Genomic DNA, 26311 nt, shown 5'->3' on the forward strand with positions numbered 1-26311 from the left:
CTAGCAATTATGGTATATAACAAGATATATGAGCAAGGATATGTAATTAAAACAAGGGTGATATAAACATGAGATAATGGCGATATAGAAAGCAATAAGCAATGAGCACAAATAATACGCCAAGGTAAACTCAAACACACAATATAATTATGAAGTTCGGTCACCCTCGACCTACGTCTCCATTCCTCACTCACGAGGAGAATCTCTACTATCACAACCGGTTTTTAACGTTCACCGAAAATGTTTACAACTCACACAATCGGTTTTCTAGCTTACTGAAAACTTTCACAACACTCACACTTGTAATTACACAATACACTCTCTAAGTGTTGGCCTCTCGTGTGTCACCTTTCTCAAGTGCTCGGATTTACCACCTCTCTCTATGCTTTACCACCGATGCCACTTCTCTTGGAATTGACCCCATCTCTCACCAACCACTCCTCTCGGTGTCCTTATGTATTACAATATGATCTCACAATGAAAGCTCAAATACAAAGTGTTTTGTTCTCTAACAAGATAAGAACTAAGTTAAAGCTCACTCAATCACACCCACAAACCAAATTAAACTATGTATGAAAATACTCAAGCTTAATGGTTGTGTGTGAATGTGATAAGTAACAATGAAACTAAACTCAAATTGATCTAGCAAATAAATGAAACAATTAAAGTATGAATAAGCTAGGTAAAAAGGAGTTTAGAAACTTCTCAAGCAAAGAGATGTAAAAGGTTGGGGATGAGCTTCCTCAATGTAGAAAATCGAATCCTTCTCTTTGTGAAAGAATCTTCACATAAACAAATTTGAAAATACCTTTGAAACACTTAAACAAACTTATAAACTTCTTTTAAAACACTTCTTAGATGGTTCAGAAGTTAGAGGGCATGGTGTATATATAGGATCATAGACTAGAGGCCATGGTGTATATATAGGATCATAGACTAGAGGCCAAGAAACCAGCAAAAATAACCAAAAATCACAAAAGAACAAAAATATGGAAACTAGTTGTTACTATGCAACTGACACATTATCAGTCGACTGAAAACAGTCATCAATCAACTGATGCCTGCATCGGTCGACTGATGCATTGTCAGTCAACTGAACAGACAAAAAACACTATGTGCACAACACTTCATTAGTCGACTGATCTCTGCGGTGAGTCGACTGATAACATGCACAAAGCCTGGAATGAACAGTAAATAGGAATTTTAAACCCTCTTAAAAATATCAAATAAATTCTAAAAAATATAAAATTTGGGAAAATATTTATAAACATGAAAATGAACATGTTACAAAAAGAATTTTTTAAATTGCATTTCCCATTTGTTAAAACTCATCATTTTGCAAAATATTCCAAAAACATGAAGTCTCAACAACACATGATTTTGACAAAATGTTTTCATACAAGTTTAAAACTTCTCTTAAGTAGATTAATAGACTTTATAAATATGTAAAATAGTATAACCAAGTCCTTCGTCCATAGACATAATATTTTGCAAACTTACAAAAAAAATATGAAAATGAAAAACATGATTTCATTGATTTTTGAATATGTCAAAGCTTGAGTTTAATGAAATCATTTTAAGCACAAATAATCATGAAACAAATATGTGTGTAAATATCTATATCCATTTGTTTCATATTCATGTGGCTAAAAAATGAAAACGATTTGTGTGAGTAATATTTGATTTTTAAGCATTAACACATAAGTATAAACCCTAATACTAATATACCCAAGCTTGAAATCTTCGTTGAAGCTTTTTCTTGTTAGTGGGAATGAAACTTGATGATGTGTTGACTTGGATGCATAGCTTCATTCCTATATCATCCATCCTCCAAGATATCATCGTTAAGCTCAATTCAATCCAACCTCCTGTTAGATATCTTAACCCTAAGATATGTTTGTTTTGATGTTAACAAATATTATATGTTATGTGTATTTTATACTAACATATGTTTTATAGTATCAGAGCAAAATCAACAATGTAATTCAAAGAGATACTCAAGACACAAGGCAATGCAAGGCAATTTAAGTTGATACAAGGCTAATTGGAGATGAAAGAAATCAAGATGCTTCAATGATATAATTGTATTTTGGGTATTCTTTCATTGGGTAGAATCTTTGTTGAAAGCCTTGATCACTCACAACACACACACACACATAGAACACACTAACACATGCTTAGTGCGTGGTTAACTATAGAAATCCCTTAAGTTAACCATTAGAGTTTATAGATATAGAGTGAGTCACAAAACATATCAAATATCTCATATCCATATACCTATAGTCGACTAATACTCTTAGTAGTCAACTATAAAAGCCTTAGTCAAAGTTATAGAAACTTCATATTTTTAGATTAGTCGACTACAATGCTTAATAGTCGACTACTCATTCCTAGTTCAACTTATAGAAACTTAAGTTTTACATATTAGTCGACTAATGCCTTAAGTAGTCGACTACTAACCTGTTTCTTGACTTCAAAGAGTCTAAATAGACTAGTGTAGTCGACTACTAAGCATTGTAGTCGACTATAAAGATAGTTTTTCTAACTGTTCTCAATTTGAATTAGTGATCGTTTATAGCTGTTTGTAAATGTTAATTTGGTTTAAAAATTGAATATTTCTAAGGCTATAAATAGGTCAAAACATCAGAATTTGACAAGTGACATTAGTACATATAAGATTCGAATTTTGTTCAAATTCATTCTCTCTTGATACAAATTCTCATTCTAATTGTTAAGAACAGAAAATTCTGAGATTGCCTTTGTTCTCCATCATTACTAGAAATTTTTAGGCAATTTTTCAGAGAGTTTAAATCCCTAAGCCATTGCTACACTTCACATTCACATCAAGGCTTATAGGGATTTGTACATTTCTTCAAAGAAGGTTCTCTCGGGTTTGAGAGATAAGATCTATTGTTTTAGAGATTGGTTGTAATTGGCTCGGTCTTGTCAATTTGTTAGGTTTGATCTTGTTGTTTTCAAGGTCAGGTTGGTTTGTGGATTTACAAATCAAGGAAAGAAAAATCTAAAGCAGGATTTGCTTGGGGACTGGATGTAGGTCTAGAGGACTGAACCAGGATAAATCCTTGTGTTTGCGTTTGTCTATTTTTCTGTGATTTATGTTGTTATTCATTATTTTTTCAGTTAGTAACTTTTCTGATTGAAGATTTATAAACACTATTAATTTATGCTTTCTAGTGTTTGTGTTGCCATAGGTCAGCGATCCTACAATTGGTATCGGGGCTAGGTGAAAGATGGCAACAACAACATCACAATTCCACGAAGGACACTCAACACAATGACCTCCACTCTTTGATGGTTCCAACTACAACTATTGGAAGTTCATAATGAAGATCTATCTACAATCTATCGACTACGAGTTATGGAACAACGTTGAGTCACCACAGAATCCAACCACACCATATGCTGAATGGACTCGCGCTCAAAAGAATGCTAGAAATTAGAATTCTAAGGCGATGAACGCTCTATTTTCTGCATTGGTCAAGAATGAATTCAACCGTGTGTCTACTTCCACTTCATCCCATCAAATTTGGCATACATTAGGGGTAACACACAAAGGTACAAATAAAGTTAAAGAATCTAAAATCTTTGTTCTTGTGCATAGGTTTGAATTAGTCAAAATGAAGGAACATGAGATGATCTCTGAAATGATCACAAGATTCACTGATATCACCAACTCTCTAATTAATCTTGGAAAAGAATATACACAAATGGAGATGGTGAGAAATGTACTATGTGCACTCACACCGGAATGGGAGAAGAAGACGACATCAAATGAAGGAGCCAATGATCTCTTAACACTCACTCTAGAAAATCTCGTTGAGAATCTAATGGCATATTAAGTACAACTTCAAGATAGAAGGGAGAGAGAACAACCAGAGAAGAAACTATTTGCTTTCAATACTTCATCTGACACAGACAATTCAGATGATGATGATGAAGACATTGATGCACTTTCATGAAAATTCAAAAAGTTCCTTATACAAAGTAAGTATAAAAAAGTTAAAGATACTAACAATAGTATTATTTGTTATAAGTGTAACAAAACAGGTCACTTGAAGAAAGATTGTCCTCTTCTCAAGTCTAAATTTAAGAACTAATCTGAACATTTCAAGAAGAAGAAGAAGAAGGTATTGGTAGTTAATTAGGATGACAACGATGTATCTTCATCCGATGAAGAAGAAGAAACAGACAAGGAAGTGGCAAACAAGTGCTTTATGGCTCTAGAAGATGTGGTATGCGATAATTTTAATAATGATGAATTATTGAATGCTTTCAATGAATTATTTTTTGAATTTAAAAAGGAAAAAGTGTAAAACATGTTTTTGAAAAAGGAAAATGAGAAATTATTTGAAGAAAATTCTTTTCTTAAATTAGGAATATCTTCTTTAAATTCTCATATTTTAGATTTGGAAAGTAATATTCCATCTTTGAAAATCAAGTATGAAGATATTTTCAAAAATGTTTCAAATTTTAATAAAGGAAAAGAGAATTTGAATGACATGTTATCTCATCAACGACTTTCTAACAATTATTTTTGACTAGGATTTGCTAAAGAAAACAATAGTTTGAAGACTAATTCATATTCTAAGAATAGTCATTCATTTATAAAGAATATACATGCTAGGAATAAATATATTTGGGTTCCTAAACATTTGAATTCTCATAATAAGGATGCTAGGAATAAATATATTTGGGTTCCTAAACATTTGAATTCTCATAATAAGGATGTTTATATTGAATCCTATATGAATGATGTTTGTTATTCTAAAGATTATTTGTATACTAACAAATGGAAACCAAATTCCAGATGGGTTTGGATTTCAAAAGGCTAATCCTTTCGGACGCAAATTAAAGTGGGTACCACAAGAAAATTGTTTATATTTTAGGTACTCAAAACGGGGAAGGATACAAGATATGCCTATATTTTTTTTGCTAATGACAAAGGGGGGAGATATATAGAAAAATTATTTTTTTACTAATACTTTGATGAAGGGGGAGTAAAAGAGTTTAACTAATGATTTGATGCAGGGGGAGTAAAATATTTTCTATACATAATTTATTTGTCATCATCAAAAATGAGAAGAATGTTAGATATATTGACCCCAAGATATGTTTCTTTTAATGATAACAAATATTATATGTTGTGTGTATTTTGTGCTAACATGTGTTTTGCAGTATCAGAGCAAAATCAACAATGCTATTCAAAGAGATACTCAAGACATAAGGCAATACAAGGCAATTAAAGTTGATACAATGCTATTTGGAGATGAAATAAATCAAGATGCTTCAATGATATAATTGTATTTTTGGTTTTCTTTCATTAGGTAGAATCTTTGTTAAAAGGCTTGATCACTCACAACACATACATTCACATAGTATTTAGAACACACTAACACATGCTTATTGTGTGGTTAACTATATAAATCCCCTAAGTTAACCAATAGAGTTCATAGATATAGAGTGAGTCTCAAAACTGTAAAACCCTACGAATTTGAATATTATGTGGAAAATAATATTTAATATATTATACTGTGATAAATAACATATTTTTGATCTTTGAGTACGTTAGTAATTGATTTAAGATCAATTCGACATACATATTTTCGAGTATGAGAATGAATCAGTTTGCACAAGCAAACAGACTCAATGTAGTCAACTAGTGCTCTTAGTAGTCGACTACTCTGAGCCTGTAAACAGTTTTTAAAACTTGAGTTGAGCTTAGTAGTTGACTACTAAGCTTAGTAGTCGACTAGTGGGAGATTTCCCAGTGTGCATGTTTGGTATCAGGCTGATTTTGTTTATTTCGAACCCGACCGTTAACCTATGTGTATATACCATTTGAAACCCTAATTTCCTCACCTTTCATATGAAATATCGGCAGCCTCTCACCTCCTTCAACCCTAACCCTAAGAGTGTGAGTTTTTGGTGTGTTCTTGAGGCGTTTGTCGAGAGGAAGGCATATTTTTGGCGTTTTGGAGAAGAGGGATCTTGCGTGCACGTGCTCAGTAGATCAACCCCACTTTGAGGCAAGATTATCTTCATCCAAACCCATCCCCATAGTTAAATAACTAGTTTGAGATGTTTAATTTGTATTCACATGCGTAAATCTTAAACTGAGGTGTTAAATTTTGGTTTTTGATGATAAATCTTAACCCTATGTTAGATTTAAAGTTAAATCTTTACTACTAATGATAGAAACGTGATCATGATAATTAGGGTTTATATTAATTTTGTTTTTAATTTAATAATTGTGTTAAACTCATGAGTAAACCCTAATTAGTTGTTAATTAAGGTTTCTGGTAAGCTAATTATGCTAAAAACCTAAGTTTGTGATACCTAAGATAGATGAAAATGTATAAATGATATTTTACTTCTATTCATGAGTAGTTAATATCATGTGTTGATTATTTTCGCGTTTAATTAAGAGCTAATTTGAAAATTTTGATTAATTAACATGTTAATCTCTAATTAGAGCAAATTAAGAGATTGTTTCATGTTTAGGATAATTTCTTGTATTTTGATGAATATTACATGTTTCATTTTTGTATTAAATGATATGAGAACTATAGTTGAATGATAAATCCTGTTCGTGCATGAAAGAATGCACGTTTTGACAGGATAGTTGAATACTAAGATTAGTAGTCGACTACTCATGCCCAGTTTAGGTTTACAAAAACTGAGTTAGTATAGTGTAGTCGACTAATGTGCCTACTAGTCGATTACTAAGTTTGACACTTCAATTATAGAGTCTGGATGGACTGAGTGTAGTCGACTACTAAGGATAGTAGTCGACTACTAAGTCTTTTTCCTGAACATTTTGTTACTTTGTTTTGAGATGCAATCGTTGGGTTCGAGTCGCACGATAGTATATGTATAGACATGAATATGCATGAATAGTGTCGTGGCGCACACATGAGTATCCCAAAGGGGATTTGACAAATGTTGAGTGATTACACTTGAGTTGGAGTAGTTTATATACATGTCGGATATCGTTAATGAGCTCAGCTACATACTATATGAGATAGTGCCTCGGTATACTAGATTTATATAGTTTATGTATGTGATGGATATCGTTGATGAGCTTAGTTTAGTACTACGTGGGGGTAGTACGTTGATATTCCATTTGTACATGCCATTGAGTCGGTTTTGGATGCTTTGTCTAGCAGTCCGTCTACACGAGGATGCGATGAGGCTTGTGAGCCGTCTTTTTGAATACTTATGAGGTAGGCTGTCCTACACTCATGTTACGCATTGAGATCGAGATGAGAGTAATGAGCCATGTACATTAATTTAGGATACCTACATGGTAGTCCGTTATGTATGATACTTCGATGAGATTAGAATCTTATAAAAAGTTGTAATGAGACGATTATTTGATAGCTTGAGTTTTGGTGGATGCCAAGAGTGTTTATGTCACACTATTGAACATATATATATGACCGAGATACCTTACTCTTGTGAGTACATGAGAACTGTATACTGATGTTCATTATGGTGTTTTATTATTTTTTTTCAGTGATGTTTCTCTTCATAGTTCGGAATTAATATTTAGATATCTACAGTTGAGATATATGGTACATACATGAGATTTTTCTCGTTTGGATTATTTCGTTCGACGTACTACGTCTCGTACTATAGATTTATTATTATTAATACCATTAGATACGGGAAAAATAATGTAGGTAGACTATGCTTAATAGATAGAGCCTCCACTATATCTAGCAGTTCTTCCCCTAGGGGTGGATGGAGTTAATCTTGCTTTAGTGCTATGACACTCTTGTTGTTATTTTCTTTTTGTTTTAAATTTCCTTTTAGGCGGTTAAGAGCTTCGGAGAGAAGTAGGTTGACGGACTTCTAGAATAGTCACCGTCGCTCAGATATAGTAGTTGAGACTCCACTGTAGTTGACTTTCAGATTCAGACATTAGAGTTTATTTCTTATTGTAAATGCTGTGAGACTTAGTATGATTTTTATTTGGTTCATGTTGAGACATTTTTCACTCATCAGATGGATTCTAGATTTATAAGTTGAGACATGAGTTCACTTATGAGATTTATCTTTCTACGTAATGTCTATTGTATTTAATACCTTCTTTTTGCCTATATTGTACATATTACTGTGATTGGTGAAACGTGTTATTGCACAGTGTGGGTGCATGGTAGGTTTGACATCTTTGAGTTCACCTTGGACTACAGCCATGTGTGAAAACTGGGGCATCATAGTTAGTATCGGAGCTCTAGTTCCTGCATCCTTAGGATCATCTTGTGTCGAGTCGTGGAGCTAGAATAGAGTTTCTTTGGATTCATGTACAGAGTCCGCTAGGAATTCCTAGAATGAGTGAGGATGATATATATGTATATCTCAAATATTTCAAAAAAGTTTTTTGACAACTATCTTACCTTGGTTATAAAGTAATTGCATGAATGGTACAGTTTGATTGTTGCTATGTGATATATATGCTAATGCCAGAGGTCTCATTACATGGACAGAGAGGATCCTGTACTCAGAGAGAGGCAGGCTAAGCCAGAGCCTGAGCAGTAGCAGGCTCCACCAGAGCAGCATCAGGTTCCACCCGTAAGCCAGAGCCTGAGCAGTAGCAGGCTCCACCAGAGCAGCATCAGGTTCCACCCGAGCCGTAGCAGGCTCCATAGTACCTTATAGACCTCATGGCATAGATAGCAGCCAGGCTAGAAGCGCTTGAGGAGCAAATGGTGAGCCAGATTCCACCAGTCACACCACCACCTACAGTTCCACCACCCATGAACCCAACAGTTCCTATCGCGGAGGAGTCTCCAGAGGTTACACCATGGATCACGCCACCAGTTATAGGTAGAGCCACAGAGAAGGAGGTTTGGCTCCGTCTAGTCGAGAGGTACTAGAAAATGAGCAAACGGGAATTTCAGGGATCATCAGATTCACTAGTAGCCCACAAGTGGAAGAAAGATGTTGGGAATATCCTGCTTGATGTGGATTCAGTCCAGAAGCAGAGGTTAGCAGCTTTCAGCCTAAAGGGTGATGTCGGGGGATGATATAGGCTTCAGTTCACCCCGGAATAGCATATGACACTTTCATGGGAGGATTTTATCTATTTCTTTGACGAGCAGTACATCTCTTCCGCGGCACGTACCGGGAATGAGCATGACTTGACCAGATTGGAGCAGGGAGACGGGTCTGTGGTAGATTATGAGAGTCGATTTATGGGTCAACTTCATTTCATGGGCAAGTGGCAGACTGGAGAGTGCCAGGCACAGTTCGGGAGGTAGCTGATGCAACCATTTAGCATAAGGCAGAGACTACGATGTTCCAGAAGACCAGAGAGGGTAGCTCTAAAGCAGGACAACAGAGTGACAAGGGAAAGGGTAAGAGGCCTTTCACCTGATCTAGAGGACCCTAGCAACAGTGTAAGGATTTTCAGCACCAGCAGCAGGGGTAGAGGGGACCACCACATGATCAGAGAGCGCCGTAGCAGCACAAGATTCAGGGTCTATGTTACTATTGTAACAAGATTGGGCATAAAGCCAATGATTGTCATAGTGCACCAGCAGGAGACCAGCAGGGCAGAGGCCAGGGCCAGCAGCAGGGTTGAGGACACAAGTAGCAGCAGAACCATGGATATAGTTAGCAGTAGCAGGGTCGTGGTTATAGTCAGCAGTAGAAGAGGATAGAGGTATTACCTGCCATTTCGAGGATTGAGGGGCTATCTAGGCAGATTCGAGTAATTCAGAAGATACCCCAGGGTCAGATAGACCCATATGTTCCACCGCCAATAGTGTAGCACGCGCCGGCCACCGACAGAGTCTATGCAGTCGTACCACGTGATCATGGTGCGAGCGGAGCCATAGTGGAAGGTACATTTTTAGTAAATTCCTTCCCAGCTCGGATCTTGTTTGATTTAGGAGGTTCGCATTCTTTTAGCTCTCATACCTTTATGGATAGGCTCCTGTTGATTTCACATCCTTTAGATGTACCGTTATCCATCTCTACTCTTTTAGGGGAGGTATCCCTATTAAAGAGTATCTGTAGGAGATGCGTAATCAGTCTAGATTGTTGGCCTCTTTGTTTTGATAATGTTTAACAAATAATTTATATCTAATGTTGTTTGTCTAGTATTGGTGTATTTCTATTTATTGTAGACAAACAACGAGTTGGAGGATGGATAGGATTGCACATTCACGATCATATCCAATGGAGGTTGGTGGAATTGTAGATTGAAGCTATGCAATTCAAAGTTAAAGATTCAAGTTTAAGCTTCATTCGCAAGTGTACCAGGATAGAGCTTCGTTGAAGATCACAAGCTTGGGTATATTTAGTTTTAGGTTTTATATTATTTGTGTTAGTACTTTAAGCTCAATCATATATACACACACATTTTAGTTTTGGTTTCTATGCATATATATAGTTATATATATACATACATGATTTTATAGTTTTCATGTTTATAAATATGAAATTATATTTTTTCATATTTATTATTGTGTTTTGGTTTAGCTACATTGATATGAAACAACAAACAAATTTATTTACATTTTTATTTGTTTCATATTCTATTATGTTTCAGAATATGTTTGCAAAATATGCAATTTTGTGAAAATATTGTTTTCTTGGTTTATGGACTTAAAAATAATCATATACATATTTTATTAAGTCTATATAATCATTGTGTAAAGTTTCAAACCATGGTTTAGCTAAAATGTCAAAACTCACGTGTTTACATTTTTATGTTTTGGACTATTTTGCAAAATGATGATACTTTTCATTTGGGAGGTCCTTTTTGAAAACTAGTTTTTATAGCATATTTATTATCATGTCTACAATCATACTCTAAAGTTTTACATTTTTTAGAATTTGTTTGATATTTTTAAACAGGGTTTCAAAATCAGATAAACAACTTTCAAACTGTTCTGTTCATGTATCAGTTCGCGGTCGCCCGCCACGGTCGACCGCATCTTTGTTTTTCCCTGTGGAGCCAGCAGAGACTTTCATGGTCGACCATGACGGTCAACCGTCAAGCTGAAAATTCCCACAGTCGACCGCCACGGTCGACCACAGATGTTTCTAAATTTTTTCTCAGTCTCTAACATAGCTCGCGATCGACCGCGATCATTCTCTCTTTGTGTTTATAGAGAAGTTTCCTTAACTCAACTTCCTAGCATTTTTACTATTGTATTTCATATCAATTTTATTGCTAGTTCTTATTGAGTTTAGATTTAATTTACCTCATTGTTACACACACCCACATTGAGCTTATAGTATTTACATATATAGTATAATTGGGGTTGTGAGAGTTTGTAACATTGAGTTGTGTTTTAATTGAGTTCTCGCGTATTAGAGAACAAATCATTTATTGTTATTTGAGAGTGTTGTAGAGTTTTCGGTTAGATAGAAAACCGAGTTTGAGTGATTGTAGACGTTGATCAGTGAACATTAAAAACCGACATTGTGAGTGTGATCTCATGAAGATCAATTGTGTAGTTGTGAAGTTTTTGGTTAGCTAGAAAACCGAGTGTGAGGTGTAAACGTTGTTCGGGTAAGCGTAGAAAACCCGGTTGTGATAGTGGATTTCTCCCCGGGAGTGGTGAGCACAGACGTAGGACGGAAGGTCCGAACTCCGTGATCATATTGTGTGTTTGCATTATTTATTTGCTCACTATCACTCTTGGTTTGTTTATGTTTATTTCACCCTTGTGTTAAGTTGTATATCCTTGCATATATCTCATAGTATATCTCATTGCTAGGATATATCTCTTTGTTCATATTGCTTATCCTAGCTCACATATCTTGTTGTATTTTACACTTGCTAGTATAACTTATTAATTAGTTTTAATTGGCATAAAATCGGATTAGATTAGCATAAGACCCTAATCACCCCCCTCTAGGGTCTAACATAGATGAGTTCGAGTTCATCATCGACTTGATTGTTTTGCGGATATCGGAGTTTGACGTCATTCACGGTATGGATTGGCTATCATCCTACCATGTTAGTATTGACTATTTTGCTAAAATAGTCAGCTAGAGGGTATCCAACAGGTCTGAGTTAATCGTAGCGGCCTCACAGGGCAACCAGATTATGGAGTCATTTCTGGAGTACGTCGAGGAGGTGATGCTGAGGGACTGAAGTGCTGATTTGTGCGAGACTAGAGTTGTCTCAGATTTTTAGGATGTCTTTCAGGACATACATGGGTTACCTCCAGTGAGAGAGGTTGATTTTTGCATCGAGTTGCAGCCGGGCACAACATCGATATCCCGAGCGACCTATCATATGGAACCTACTGAGATGAGAGAGCTGTAGACCCAGTTAGATGAGTTGTTATCTTAGGGCTTTATTCATCAGAGTCATTCCCCGTGGGGAGCACCAGTCCTCTTTATGAAGAAGAAGGATGGTAGCATGCATCTGTGCATAGATTATCACGAGTTGAACAAGGTCACCATCCGGAATAGGTATTCACTATCGAGGATTGATGGCTTGTTCCACCAGCTGTAAGGAGCACAACACTTCTCAAAGATTGATCTTCACTTCTGGCTATCATCAGTTGTGAGTTCGGGAGATGGATATTCCCAAGACCGCTTTTCTAACTCGATATGGGTCTTTCGAGTTCCTTATCATACCATTTGGGCTGACCAATGCACCCGAAGTATTCATGGATTTAATGAATCGGGTCTTTCGTCCATACTTGGACCAGTTTGTGATTGTTTTTATCGATGACATCCTTATATATTAGAGATCGGAGTTAGTGCACGAGCAGCATCTTCGTTTGGTATTGTGGACTTTACAGGAGCATCAGTTGTACGCCAAGTTCAACAAATACGAGTTTTGGCTATTAGAGGTTAGATATTTAGGCCATGTTATTAGCTGAGAGGGCATTACAATAGATCTAACTAAGGTGGAGGCCATTCTTGATAAGGAGCCGTCGAAGACCGTTACAGAGATTCATAGCTTCTTAGGTGGTAAATAATATTTAATATGTTATACTATGCTAAATAATATATTTTTGATGTTTGAGTACGTTAGGAATTGATTTGAGATCATTTCGACGTACATATTTTCGAGTATGAGAATGAATCAGTTTGCACAGGCAAATAGACTCAGTGTAGTCGAATAGTGCTCTTAGTAGTCGACTACTCTTAGCCTGTAAACAGTTTTCAAAAACCTGAGTTGAGCTTAGTAGTAGACTACTAAGCTTAGTAGTCGACTAGCGGGAGATTTCCCAGTGTTTGTAGGTTTGGCAAATAGACTCAGTGTAGTCGAATAGTGCTGCTGATTTTGTTATTTTCGAAACCGACCGTTAACCTATGTGTATAAACTGATTTGAAACCCTAATTTTCTCACCTTTCACATGAATTTCAGCAGCTCTCACCTCCTTCAACCCTAACCCTAAAAGTGTGAGTTTTGGGTGTGTTCTTGAGGCGTTTGTTGAGAGGAAGGCAGATTTTTGGCGTTTTGGAGAACAAGGATCTTTATTGCACGTGTTCAAGAGATCAACACCACTTTGAGGCAAGATTATCTTCGTACAAACCCTTTCCCATAGTTAAATAACCAGTTTGAGATGTTTAATTTGTATTCACATGCATAAATCGTAAACCGAGATGTTAAAGTTTGGTTTTTGATGATAAATCTTAACTCTATGCTAGATCTAAAGTTAAATCTTTGTTGTTGATGATAGAAACGTTATCATGATCATTAAGGTTAATGTTAATTTCATTTTTAACTTGATAATTGTGTTTAACTCATGAGTAAACACTAATTAGTTGTTAATTAAGGTTTTTTGTAAGCTAATTTGCTAAAAACCTAAGTTTTTGATACCTAAGATAGATGAACATGTATAAATGAAATTTTGCTTCTGTTCATGAGTAGTTAACATCATGTGTTGATAATTTTTGTGTTTAATTAAGAACTAATTTGAGAAATTTGATTAATTAGCATGTTAATCCCTAATTAGAGCAAATTAAGAGTTGTTTCATGTTTTGGATGATTTCTCGTATTTTGATAAATATTACATGTTTTATTTTTGTATTAAATCACATGAGAAGTATAGTTGAATGATAAATCCAAATTGTGCATGGAAGAATGCACGTTTTGATAGGATAGTCGACTAATAAGCTTAGTAGTCGACTACTCATGTCCAGTTTAGGATTATAGAAACTGAGTTAGTACAGTGTAGTCGACTAATGTACTTACTAGTTAACTACTAAGTTTGACACTGCAATCACAAATTCTAGATGGACTCAGAGTAGTCGACTACTAAGGATAGTAGTCGACTTTTTCCTAAACATTTTGTTACTTTTTTTGAGATGCGATCGCTGGGTTCGAGTCGCACGATAGTATATGTATAGACATGGATATACATGAATAGTGTTATGGCACACACATGAGTGTCCCAAAGGGGATTTGACAAGTTTCGAATGATTACACTTGAGTTGGAGTAGTTTATATACATGTCGGATATCATTAATGAGCTCAGCTCAGTACTATATGAGATAGTGCATCGGTAATCTAGATTTATACAGTTTATGCATGGGATGGATATCGTTGATGAGCTCAGTTCAGTACTACGTGGGGGTAGTGCGTTGATATTCCATTTGTACAGGCTATTGAGTCGGTTTTGGATGTTTTCTCTAGCATAAGGGTGCGATGAGGCTGTTGAGCCATCTTTTTGGATACCTATAAGGTAGGTCGTCCCACACTCATATTGCTCGTTGAGATCGTGATGAGACTAATATGCCGTGTACAATGATTTAGGATACCTATAGGGTAGTCCGTTGTGTATGATACTTTGATGAGATCAGAATCTTGCAAAGAGTTGTAATGAGACGGTTATTTGATAGCCTGAGTTTTGGTGGATGCGAAGAGTGTTTATGTCACACTATTGAGCATATATATATAACCGAGATACTTTACTCTTGTGAGTACATGAGAACTATATATTGATGTTTATTATGGTGTTTTATTCTTTTTTTTTCCAGTAATGTTTCTCTTCATAGTTCGGAATTAATATTTAGATATCTACAGTTGAGATATATGGTATATACATGAGGGTTTCCTCGTTTGGATTATTTCGTTCGATATACTACATCTCGTGCTATAGATTTCTAATTATTAATACCATTAGATACGGGGAAAATGATTTAGGTAGACTATGCTTAATAGATAGAGCCTCCGCTACATCTAGCAGTTCTTCCCCAGGGGTGGATGAAGTTAATCTTGCTTTAGTGTTGTGATGCTCTTGATGTTATTTTCTTTTTTGTTTTAAATTTCCATTCAGGCAGTTCAGAGCTTCGGAGAGCCGCAGGTTGACGGACTTCAAGCATAGTCACTGTCGCTCAGATATATTAGTTGAGACTCCACTGTAGTTGACTTTCAGGTTCAGACATTAGAGTTTATTTTTTTATTGTAAAGGCTGTGAGCCTTAGTATGTTTTTTATTTGGTTCATGTTGAGACATTTTCAGTCATCAGATGTATTCCAAATTTATCAGTTGAGACATGAGTTTACTTATGAGATTTATCTTTCTACATCATGTGTATTGTATTTAATACCTTTTTTTTACCTATATTGTACCTGTACTTTATTTTTTATTCCACTAGAGGATATTACTGTGATTGGTGAAACGTGTTACTGCATCGTGTGGGTGCGTGACAGGTTTGATATCTCTGGGTTCACCTTGGACTGTAGCCATGTGTGAAAATAGGGGCGTCACAAAAACATATAAAATATCTCATATCTATGTATCTATAGTCGACTAATACCCTAAGTAGTTGACTATAAAAGCCTTAGTCAAAGTTACATAAACTTCATATTTACAGATTAGTCGACTACTATGCTTAATAGTCGACTAATCATTCCCAGTTCAACTTACACAAACTTAAGTTTTACATATTAGTCGACTAATGCCTTAAGTAGTCGACTACTAACCTATTTCTTGACTTCACATAGTCTAAATAGACTCACTGTAGTCGACTACTAAGCCTTGTAGTCGACTATAAAGATAGGTTTTCTAACTGTTCTGAATTTGAATTAGTGATCGTTTATAGCCGTTTATAAACGTTAATTTGGTTTAAATTTTGAATATTTCTAAGGCTATAAATCGGTAAGAACATCAGAATTTGACAAGTGACATTAGTACATATAAGATTCTAATTTTGTTCAAATTCATTCTCTCTTGATAAAAATTCTCATTCTAATTGTCAAGAAAAGAAAATTCTGAGATTGCTTTTGTTCTCCATCATTACTAGAAATTGTTTAGGCAATTTTTTTCAGAGAGTTTAAATTCCTAAGCCATAGCTGCACTTCACATTCACATCAAGGCTTATAGGGATTTGTACATTTCTTCAAAGAAGGTTCTCTTGGGTTTGAGAGATAAGATCTCTTTGTTTAGAGATTGGTTGCAATTGGCATGGTCTTGTCAATTGGTCAGGTTTGATCTTGTGGTTTTCAAGGTCAGGTTGGTTTGTGGATTAACATATCAAGCAAAGAAAAATCTCAAGCATGATTAGCTTAGGAACTGGATGTAGGTCTGGAGGACCGAACCAGGATAAATCCTTGTGTTTGCGTTTGTCTATTTTTCTGTGATTTGTGTTGTTATTTATTATCTTTTCAATTAGTAACTTTTCTGATAAAAGATATATAAACACTATTAATTTCCGCTTTCTATTGTTTGTGTTGCCATAGGTCAGCGATCCTACACCTCCAACAGAGGATCTTTGTGTAGAATACCTAACAATCAAATGTAAACACTTGATAAATATTATTAGGAATTGTTTGTCAATCATTAAAACTAGATTAGATAGTAGGCTTATAAACATGAGATCTAACATAAATATCAACTCTAAAACTAAAAATAACAGAATAAAGAAATGCAATACTAAAATGTCAACCAAACTAAGTCATATATATCAACCCAACATCTCAGGCGACCCTTGGATAGTCAATACTAATATCAGTACATAATTTTTTGAAATCCACAATACCATATACCCCGTCACAAAAGAACTCAATGGCGAACCATGTAAATAAATAACCTCCCGCCAAAAACTCGAGCCGTCCTAGATTTCACAGTTCTATCTTTTCCAAAGTTCTATGGTATCATCGCATCATTATACAGAATGGACTAAATGTTCAGGCATCCTAAGTAAATACGGCCCACTAGCCTCATCACATCACCATGCGGAACAGACTACCTCCTCGGGTATCCTATAGGTATGGCTCATTAGCCTCATCGCATCACAGTGTGGAACGGACTGTCTCCTTAGACATCCTCATTGCATCACCATGTGGAACAGACTGCCTCCTCAGACAACCAATAAAAATCGCTTACTAGCCTCATCGCATCACCATGCTTAATGGACTACCTATTCAGGCATCCTGCAATTTCGGCTTAATGGCCTACTTCAAAGGTGTACCGACGCACTACCTTGAGTAGTACTGAGCTATGCCCATCAACGGTATCCATACACACATATATATTGTTTTAACTAATCATCTCCACGTCATGGTAAAAACAATACATGCAACTATCCCCTTCCCGAAAGTCTGCGTGTGCCAAGCCTCCATAGATGTACTTCTATGTCGTACGTGTAAATTGTTGTACGTCTCGAACCCCGTGTTAATGAACAACGGGCAAGAAAAATCATCACAAACATGACATGATGTCGATCAATGCCCTAGGTCATTGGTCGACCGGCAACCATTTCACATAAACATGCGTAAAAATAAGCTTCGATCGAATGAAGAACTACACAAACTCAGGGTGGGATCGGTCGACTGATGCACATGGTTCGCTCGACCGACCAAAGTCCAATACTAAGGTTTGAGTCTCGTGATGTTAAGACAATTTCAACAAAAAAAACTTATAGAACATCATTATGGGGTATAAAAACATGTTTACTTATGTGTTTAACATACTAGGGTTTGACTAAACAATTATTTATCATTATAATATGATCTTTGGGGTTTAAACAATACTTTAAACATAACTAATCAGATTAAGTTTGTACAATTAAGGTTCAAAACCTAATTAGTTTATCATCTTAGAAATTAACTACGGTTCTAAACATCAAATTAATACCTTACCTTCATTTAGTGTATATATTCACAAATCTACAGATTAAACTAGGGTTTTTAATCCACAAGCTTATATCGCTATATTATTTCATGTTCAAGACTCAAGTTCTATACATCGATAATTAGGGTTTACGCCATGTAAAACAAGAATTATCAATTAATCTAAAAACTAATGATCATGATCATCTATTTTTATCAATTATAGATTAATTCTTCTGATCTCTTCGTTATTTTAAGTTTAATATCAAAACTAGGATTTAAAATCATCAAAATAAGCACTACACATTAGATTAACCAATTATACATATTAAAAACATGAAATTCTATAGAGGATAGGTATGGAGGAAGATGATCTTGCCTTAACACACTGTTGAAAAATCCAAGGGTGTAAGCAAACAGGTTCTCCCTTGCCAAACGCTAACGACCTCACCCTCTTCTCAGTATTTTCTTCACAAAGCTCTCAAAATTCACCAAAATATGCTCTAGGGTTTTTTGAGGGGAGAGGGTGACTACTAGGGTTCATAAATATGCTATAAAAGGCAAATTTTTGTGAAAAACACATGTATATATAGAGGCAAACACGAAACAAACAAATCTGACCAAAAAATAGAAAACCCAGTCAGACTGGGAAAACAGTCTTGTGTATTTTGGCTATAACCTTTTCGTCTGACTTGGATTGAGGTTATTTAAGATGAATTGAAAAGATATTGAAGAGACCTACAACTTTTATCTTTTGAGGTTTTCAAGATTCGAACTACATCGGTGTCTAATGCATATATACTCTTAACTTGTTGTTTTTTCCATATTCGAATTGCAACAGTGCATAATACATACACACTCTTAATTGGTCTCAAATTAATTACTATCATGCTCATTCATCATTAAATAATATTTATCATAATATAACTCATTTAATACTATTTATCATAGTATTTTAAAAAAGTTTTACAGTGTTTTACCTTCATCCCCTCTTAAAAAAAATTCAACCTCGAAATTCCACAAACATATTTTTAGAGATTAATAATACGATAAAAGCACATTGAGGTTATAATTCATATAAGGAAACCCTTATATACACATCTTATTTCATTAATCCTAAGATAGGTATCACAAGCAATATTTATATTTAATGATCTAGAATGCAAATACTCCCACTTAACCCCTAATTAAACGGAACTAGTACGTCGGGCGAAAAATCCAAACAAGGAACCCCCATGTATATACCATATGTTTCAAATGATTAGGAAATGGCTCCAACATTCCAGCGTTAAATATAAATGTGGCTATGCAAATAATATGAACACAAACATCATGTACACCCGATATTAATGCGGGATGATCTAGTTGATACGAAATGGCTCCAACATGCTCAGTGACCCTAAATGGTCTAACATAACTTGAGGCAAGCTTTCCCCATCTACTAAATCATTAAACACCCTTCATCGGCAATACTATCAATAAAACATAATCTCCAACTTGAAACTCTAAAGGTCGTCGCCTATGATCTGCGTACCTCTTTTGCTGACTTTGGGTGGTAAGAATACGCTTCCAAATCAATGCTACCTTCTCCATTGTTTATCCTATCTAACCAAATATAGTCCAAGTAATAAGTTATTCCATAACTTTGCCGAACAAATTGGGGATCTACAAGGCCTTCCGTACAGTGCTTCATAAGATGCCATGCCTATTGTTGATTGATAACTGTTATTGTAGGTAAAGTCCATCAATAGGATATGGTCCTTCTAGTTGCCCTAGAAATCGATAACACATGAACATAACATGTCCTCCAATACTTGGTTAACTCTTCTATTTGTCCATCTGTCTACGGGTAGAATATGCTGCTATATGATGGCTGGCTACTGAAAGAATTCTGGAAGCTATTCCAGAAATGTGAAGTGAAAACCAAGCCACGATCCGATATAATCGTCTCCAGAACTCCATGCAATCGTATAATCTTCCAGATTAATATCCTCACATAATTCTCTGTCGTGTAAGTTGTCTTAACGTGTAAGAAGTATGACGACTTCGTCAAATATATCCTCCTTCGACTGCGGATTCTCGGGTGTTACAATCCGACCTTTCTTTCGAAGGCCCATATCTTATCTGATAGTTCAATCTGCCTTGGGTTCTTGGAAATTTCGCCCTTTTGGATTTGAATCAAAGAGTTCCCCGATTGAGCGCTGATTACTCTGTACATCCATGATGGCTGTACGACTAACGTTCCTAATCAAGAACTAGCCCCACTTGGCTAGTTCAACAACAATGCCCTCCTTGCTAATTACGTGGCCCAAAATCTAACCTGCGAAAGCTAAAACATGCATTTTCTAAATTTAGCATACGACTGGTGCTCCTACAAAGTTTACAATGTTAGACGAAGGTGTTGCTCCCTGCTCGGCCTTTGATCTCGAATAAATAAAGATGTTGTCGATAAACACTATCACGACTGGTCCAAATATGGTTGAAAAATCCGGTTTATCAAATCCATGAATACCGCGGGTGCATTGGTTATCCCAAATAGCATAACAAGAAACTCGGAAGACCTATATCGAGTCAAAAAGGTGGTCTTAGGAATATCCATCTCCCGAACCCACAATTGTTGATAGCCAGAACGAAGATTAATCTTTGGGGAACACTATGCTCCTTGTAACTTGTCGAATAAGTCATAAATCCTTGGTAATGCATAACTGTTCTGGATGGTGACCTTATTCAACTCGCGATAATCTATACACAAATACATATTACCGTCCTTCTCCACGAAGATGACTGGTGCCCTCCATGGAGAATGTCTCCAGTGAATAAAACCTTGAGATAAAAGCTCAACTAACTGAATTTGTAGCTCACTCATCTTAGCAGACACCATACTATAAGGTGCTCGTGATATCGGTGTTGTGCCCGGCTGTAACTCGATGCAAAACTCAACCTCTCTCACTGGAGGTAATCCAGGTATGTCCTAAAAGACATACTGATACTCTGAGATGACTCTGGTCTCTCTCAAATTTGCACCCTAGTCCCTTCATCACCACCTCAATGTGTGCCAAAAATGACACCGCATTTTGGTTACCTTGTGAGATTGCTACTATCTATTCAAACCCATCAAACGCTTGCGAGTTGACTGTTTTAATAAAACAGTCAATACTCATATAGTAGGACGATAGCTAAACCATTCCAAGAATAACATCAAACTCGGACATACGCAGGACGATAAAATCGACCACGAACTCAGACTCGTCTAAGCTAATATTGCATCTCCTACAAATGCTCTCTAGAAGTGACACATCATCTAGAGGGGTGAAAACTAACAATGGAATATCTAGAGGCTGTGCTACAAGTTGAACCCTAGTCATGAAATCATTGGAGATGAAAGAATGTGAAGCTCCAGAATCGAAAAGAATATAGACTAGGAAGAAGTCCACAAAGAACGTACATTCCACAATGGCCTCACTTGCACCATGATAACACAGTACGATTGTATAAACTTTACTTGAAGCTGGGGTCTGCTACGCTGAAGTGTCTGGAACGTATGGGACTATCTATCCCTACGGTACCTCCAGAATAGCTCGCTCCTACCCCTAAATCCTCGGAACTACTGGCGGTGCCTCAAACCTCAACTGTTGGCCCTAACCTTAGCCCAGTGTTACCGTTGTCCTCCGAACTCCGAATTAGATCTCTTGCCCTTGCCTTTGTCCTCGGGTTGTCTTGCTTTAGAGTTTCCTTCCTTTTTCTTCTAGATCATAGTTGTTTCTGTCTCCTGTGAGATAGCGGCATCGGCTACCTCTCGCACTGAGCGGAATCATCTAGAAACAAGGTATCAGTGAAGGTTTGGATCAAGTCCCATTAAAAACATCTGAGCCTGACGCTCCTCGGTCTGTCACATGCCCATGAATCGAAGTAGGCTCTTGAATTTACTCTCATAATAAGCTACAATCATGTCTCCCTGCTCCAAACGGGCTAACTCCAACTCTTTCTTAGCCTTGGCCGCCAATGATACATACTGCTCGTCAAAAAAGTAAACGAAGTCCTCCCAGGTGAGTGTCATGCGCTGCTTTGGTGTAAACTGAAGTCTATACCAACCACCGACAAATCCCTTAAGGCTAAATGCAGCTAACCTCTACTTTTGAACAGTATCGACATTAAGCATATCCAAGATGTTCCCCACATCTTCCTTCCACTTGTGCGCCGTAAGTGAATCCGACGTGCCATGAAATTTCGGTGCTCTCATCTTCTGGTATCTCTCAATAAAACAGAGCCAAGCCTTATCGATAGCTGTTGGTGGCGGTGTAGCTGTTGGTGTGGCTTCTTCAATGGATATTTTTTGCTGAGCCTGATTTGTCATTCCTTCCTCTATTGCTGCTAATCGAGCTGTGAGCAGTGCTTTGAGATCAATCAAGTACTGTGGAACCTGCTATGGCTCGGGCTTTGCATGAACTCGCCTAGCTCCCTGAGCACGGGTACCTCTATGACCACGTCCTCTTCCTGACTTCTATAAGTTCAGGAGTAGAGCTTTATTAGACACAGTAAATAAGATCTCTTGCATAAATAGCATAATATATAACAATAGGTAAATCGTATCACATATCATTCACAGTATACTTTACAATCAAAGCAAGATAGTTATCATAAAAAAACATTTTGTAATTTTTGCGTTATATATATATATATATATATATATATATATCATCCTCACTCAATCTAGGAATTCCTAGCGGACTTTATACATGATTCGTAAAATACTTTATCCTAGGGCCACGACTCGACACAGGATGATCCTAAGGATGCTGGAACTAGAGCTCTGATACTAACTATGATGCCCTTGGTTTCACACGAGGCTACAGTCGAAGGTGCATCCAGAGATATCAAACCTGTTATGCACCTACACAGCGCAATAACATATTTCACTATCACAATAATATCTCTCTAGTGAAATCAATTAAGAATAGTGCAGGTACAAGTAGATATGAGAAAAGTAAAAAATGCAATGAACATGCCAAGAGAAATAAATATCCAAAGAATATGATCATGTCCCAACTGAATAAAAAGAGTACAACTGATGAACAAAAATAAATGTGAAATATTTTAATACACGGAGTCAACTGAAATAATACTAAGGCTCTTAGCCTTCAAAAAAATAACAAGTTTATAAATCACTAAACAAATACTAAACTAATATACAGCACAAGCTGTCTATCAAGAAATAACGGCGACTATGCAGAAACTCCGTACACCTGCGGGTCTCCAAAACTCTGATCCGCTGCCTAAAAGAAGGGGAAACAACAACGTCAAAGCACTAGCAAGATTATCTCTATCCACCCTAAGGGAAGAGCTACTACATATGATGGAGGACCTACCTTTATATGCAAAGTCTACCTAAATTATTTACCCTGTACAAAATGAGGTTAATACTTAAAAATCCACAACACGAGACTGGTACGTTGAGCGAAATAATCCAAAAAAGGAAACCCTCATGTATATATCATATGTCTTAAATTGTGAATTGCTAAATATCAACTCCAAAACTAAAAATAAAGGAATAAAGAAATACAATACTAAAATATCAACCAAACCAAGTCATATATGTCAACCTAACATCTCAGGCTATCCTTGGGTAGTCAACACAAATATCAGTACATAATCCTGTTGGCCTTCTTGTTTTGATGATGTTTAATAAACAATTTACTTCTAATATTGTTTGTCTAGTGTTTGTGTTTTCGTATTTTTTTCTAGGCAAACAACGAGTTGGAGGATGGATGGAATTGCGCTTCAACGATAATATCCAATGGAGGTTGGGCAAACAACGAGTTGGAGGATGGATGGAATTGCGCTTCAACGATAATATCCAATGGAGGTTGGCGGAATAGTGGTTTAAGCTATGCAAATTCAAGTTGAAGATCCAAGTTCAAGATTTATCCGCAAGATTACCAAGAAGAGCTTATTGAAGATCAAGATCTAGCTTGGGTAATTTAGTTTAGGTTTTATATTATGTGTGTTAAGTACGTTAAGCTCAATATCTATACACACACATTTATTGGTTTCTTCGTATATATATATATCATGTTTATAAATTATATATTTCATATTTATTATTGTGATTTGGTTTAACTACTTAGATATGAAACATATGAGTATTTGTGAAAGCAAAATGGTTTCATTTTCTATTGTGTTTTTGAAAACATTACATAGAATATGCAATTTTGTAAAAATTCTGTATTATTAGTTTTTGGACTTAACAATAATCATATACATATTTTATTAAGTCTACATAATCATTGTGCAAAGTTTCAAAACATAGTTTAGCCAAAATATCAAAATTCACATGTTTACATTTTTCGTGTTTTGGACTATTTTGCAAAATGATGATTTTTCACAAATGGGAATGCAATTTGGAAAATTCTTTTTGTAACATGTTCATTTACATGTTTATATACATTTCCCAAAGTTTCATTATTTTTGGACTTCATTTGTTATTTTTAACATATTTTCCAAAGTCTCAAAAATCAGCTCTAAAACCTGTTTTTCTATAATATCAGTTTTCGGTCGACCGCACCGGTCAACCGCTCATATGTTCATTTGTTTCTGGGTAGCAGAGAGTTTCTCGGTCGACCGCACCGGTCGACCGAGAGCTCGAAATTTCCATCGGTCGACCGCACCGGTCGACCGAATAAGTCTCTGTCTGTTTTCTGAGTTTGGGATCTGAATCGTGGTCGACCGCGAATATTTTCGATCGACCGTCGCGGTGTCAGATCAATCTCAATGGCTATTTTCTTAGAGCCATTGAAGAATGGTTTTTTGGTATTTTTCTTGTCTTTCTCTCTCCTTTGGTGTTTCATATATATACCCCCTTACCTCAGATTTTATAAGCAAGCAAGAGAATGGTTTAAAAAAAATTTAACAAGAGTTTAAGCTTGTTTTAAGCTTGTTTAAGGGTTTGGTTTAAAGCTGTTTTGGTTTTCACAAGTGGAGGAGATTATCTTCTTGTTTGGGCTTCAATCTCCATCTCTCCATCTTGTTATCAATTGAGAAGTTTTCTAAACTCAAACTCTAGCTTTACATTTATATACTTGATTATTTTTCTTTAAAGCTAGTTTTTATATTGAGTTTAGATTTTATTTCACTCATTGTTTACACACACCCACATGAGCTTATTGTATTTTCATACATAGTATATTTGGGTTGGTGAGAGTTGTAACAATTGAGTGTGAGCTTTCATTGTGTTCTCATCCATAGTTGAGAACAATCAATTATTGTATTGAGCCTTATTGTGAGACTCACTTTGTAATACACTTGTACACTGAGCGAGAAGTGTGTGGCGAGAGTCGAGGATCGTCCCAAGAGGAGTGGCGTCGGTTGACGAACCTAGGGAGAGGTTGTAACCGAGCACTTAAGGGAGACACGTCTAGTTCAACACTTAGTGGGTGTAGAGTGGGATTATAATAGTGTGTTATTGTGAAGTTTTCGGTTAGCTAGAAAACCGAGTGTGAGGTGTAAACATTATTCGGGTGAACGTAGAAAACCCGGTTGTGATAGTGGATTTCTCCCCGGGAGTGGGGAGCGGAGACGTAGGACGGAAGGTCCGAACTCCGTGATCATATCTTGTGTTTGAGTGTGCTTTGGCATTTATTTATACTTGTGTTTAAGTGTTCCAGACCACACGCAAGCCAGTTTAGGTCCGAAAACTTTGAAGGGGGTCTTGTAGACGGTAAAAAATACCTCTATGGGTCTACAGGGAATTTGTCTACGAGAAGAGTTCGCACGCCCAGTTCTCTGACACGAACCTAAACCGCGTAGACGTCGACTGGGCTCAAATCCAGGTTCGCCTAACGGTCGACTCGCCAGCATGAGTCAGGAGCGATCAGGATGGCGGAAATTTGCTCTTCGCTCAACTCGCCTGCCCGAGTTCGGAGTCGAATCCGCCAGCAAGCCCCAAAACCGTCAGTACAGCTGGGTATCCACTACCCCACGTGCTGAGGTGGGCCTTCCCACCTCTCTCGACCCAAAGGGAGAGAGAGCACAGTACCCCAGGGCCGTCAAAACGGCCGCCCACAGTGCGCACAGCGCGAAGGAGCTGGACAGGTGTCGAGTCAACCTGAGCATTCATAAATGCGACTCACCTCGGCTGTCTGAGTCTGGAGCTGGGTCCGCCGGCACTCGGCAAGCTGGCTAGACTCACTCGAGTACTGTACACCTACTTCACCGCCTCTCCTGACCGGAAAGGAGAAAGCGTCGTGCTCAAAGCACG

The sequence above is a fragment of the Asparagus officinalis genome, chromosome 9, assembly GCF_001876935.1.
Source record: "Asparagus officinalis chromosome 9, Aspof.V1, whole genome shotgun sequence".
NCBI lineage: Eukaryota > Viridiplantae > Streptophyta > Magnoliopsida > Asparagales > Asparagaceae > Asparagus > Asparagus officinalis.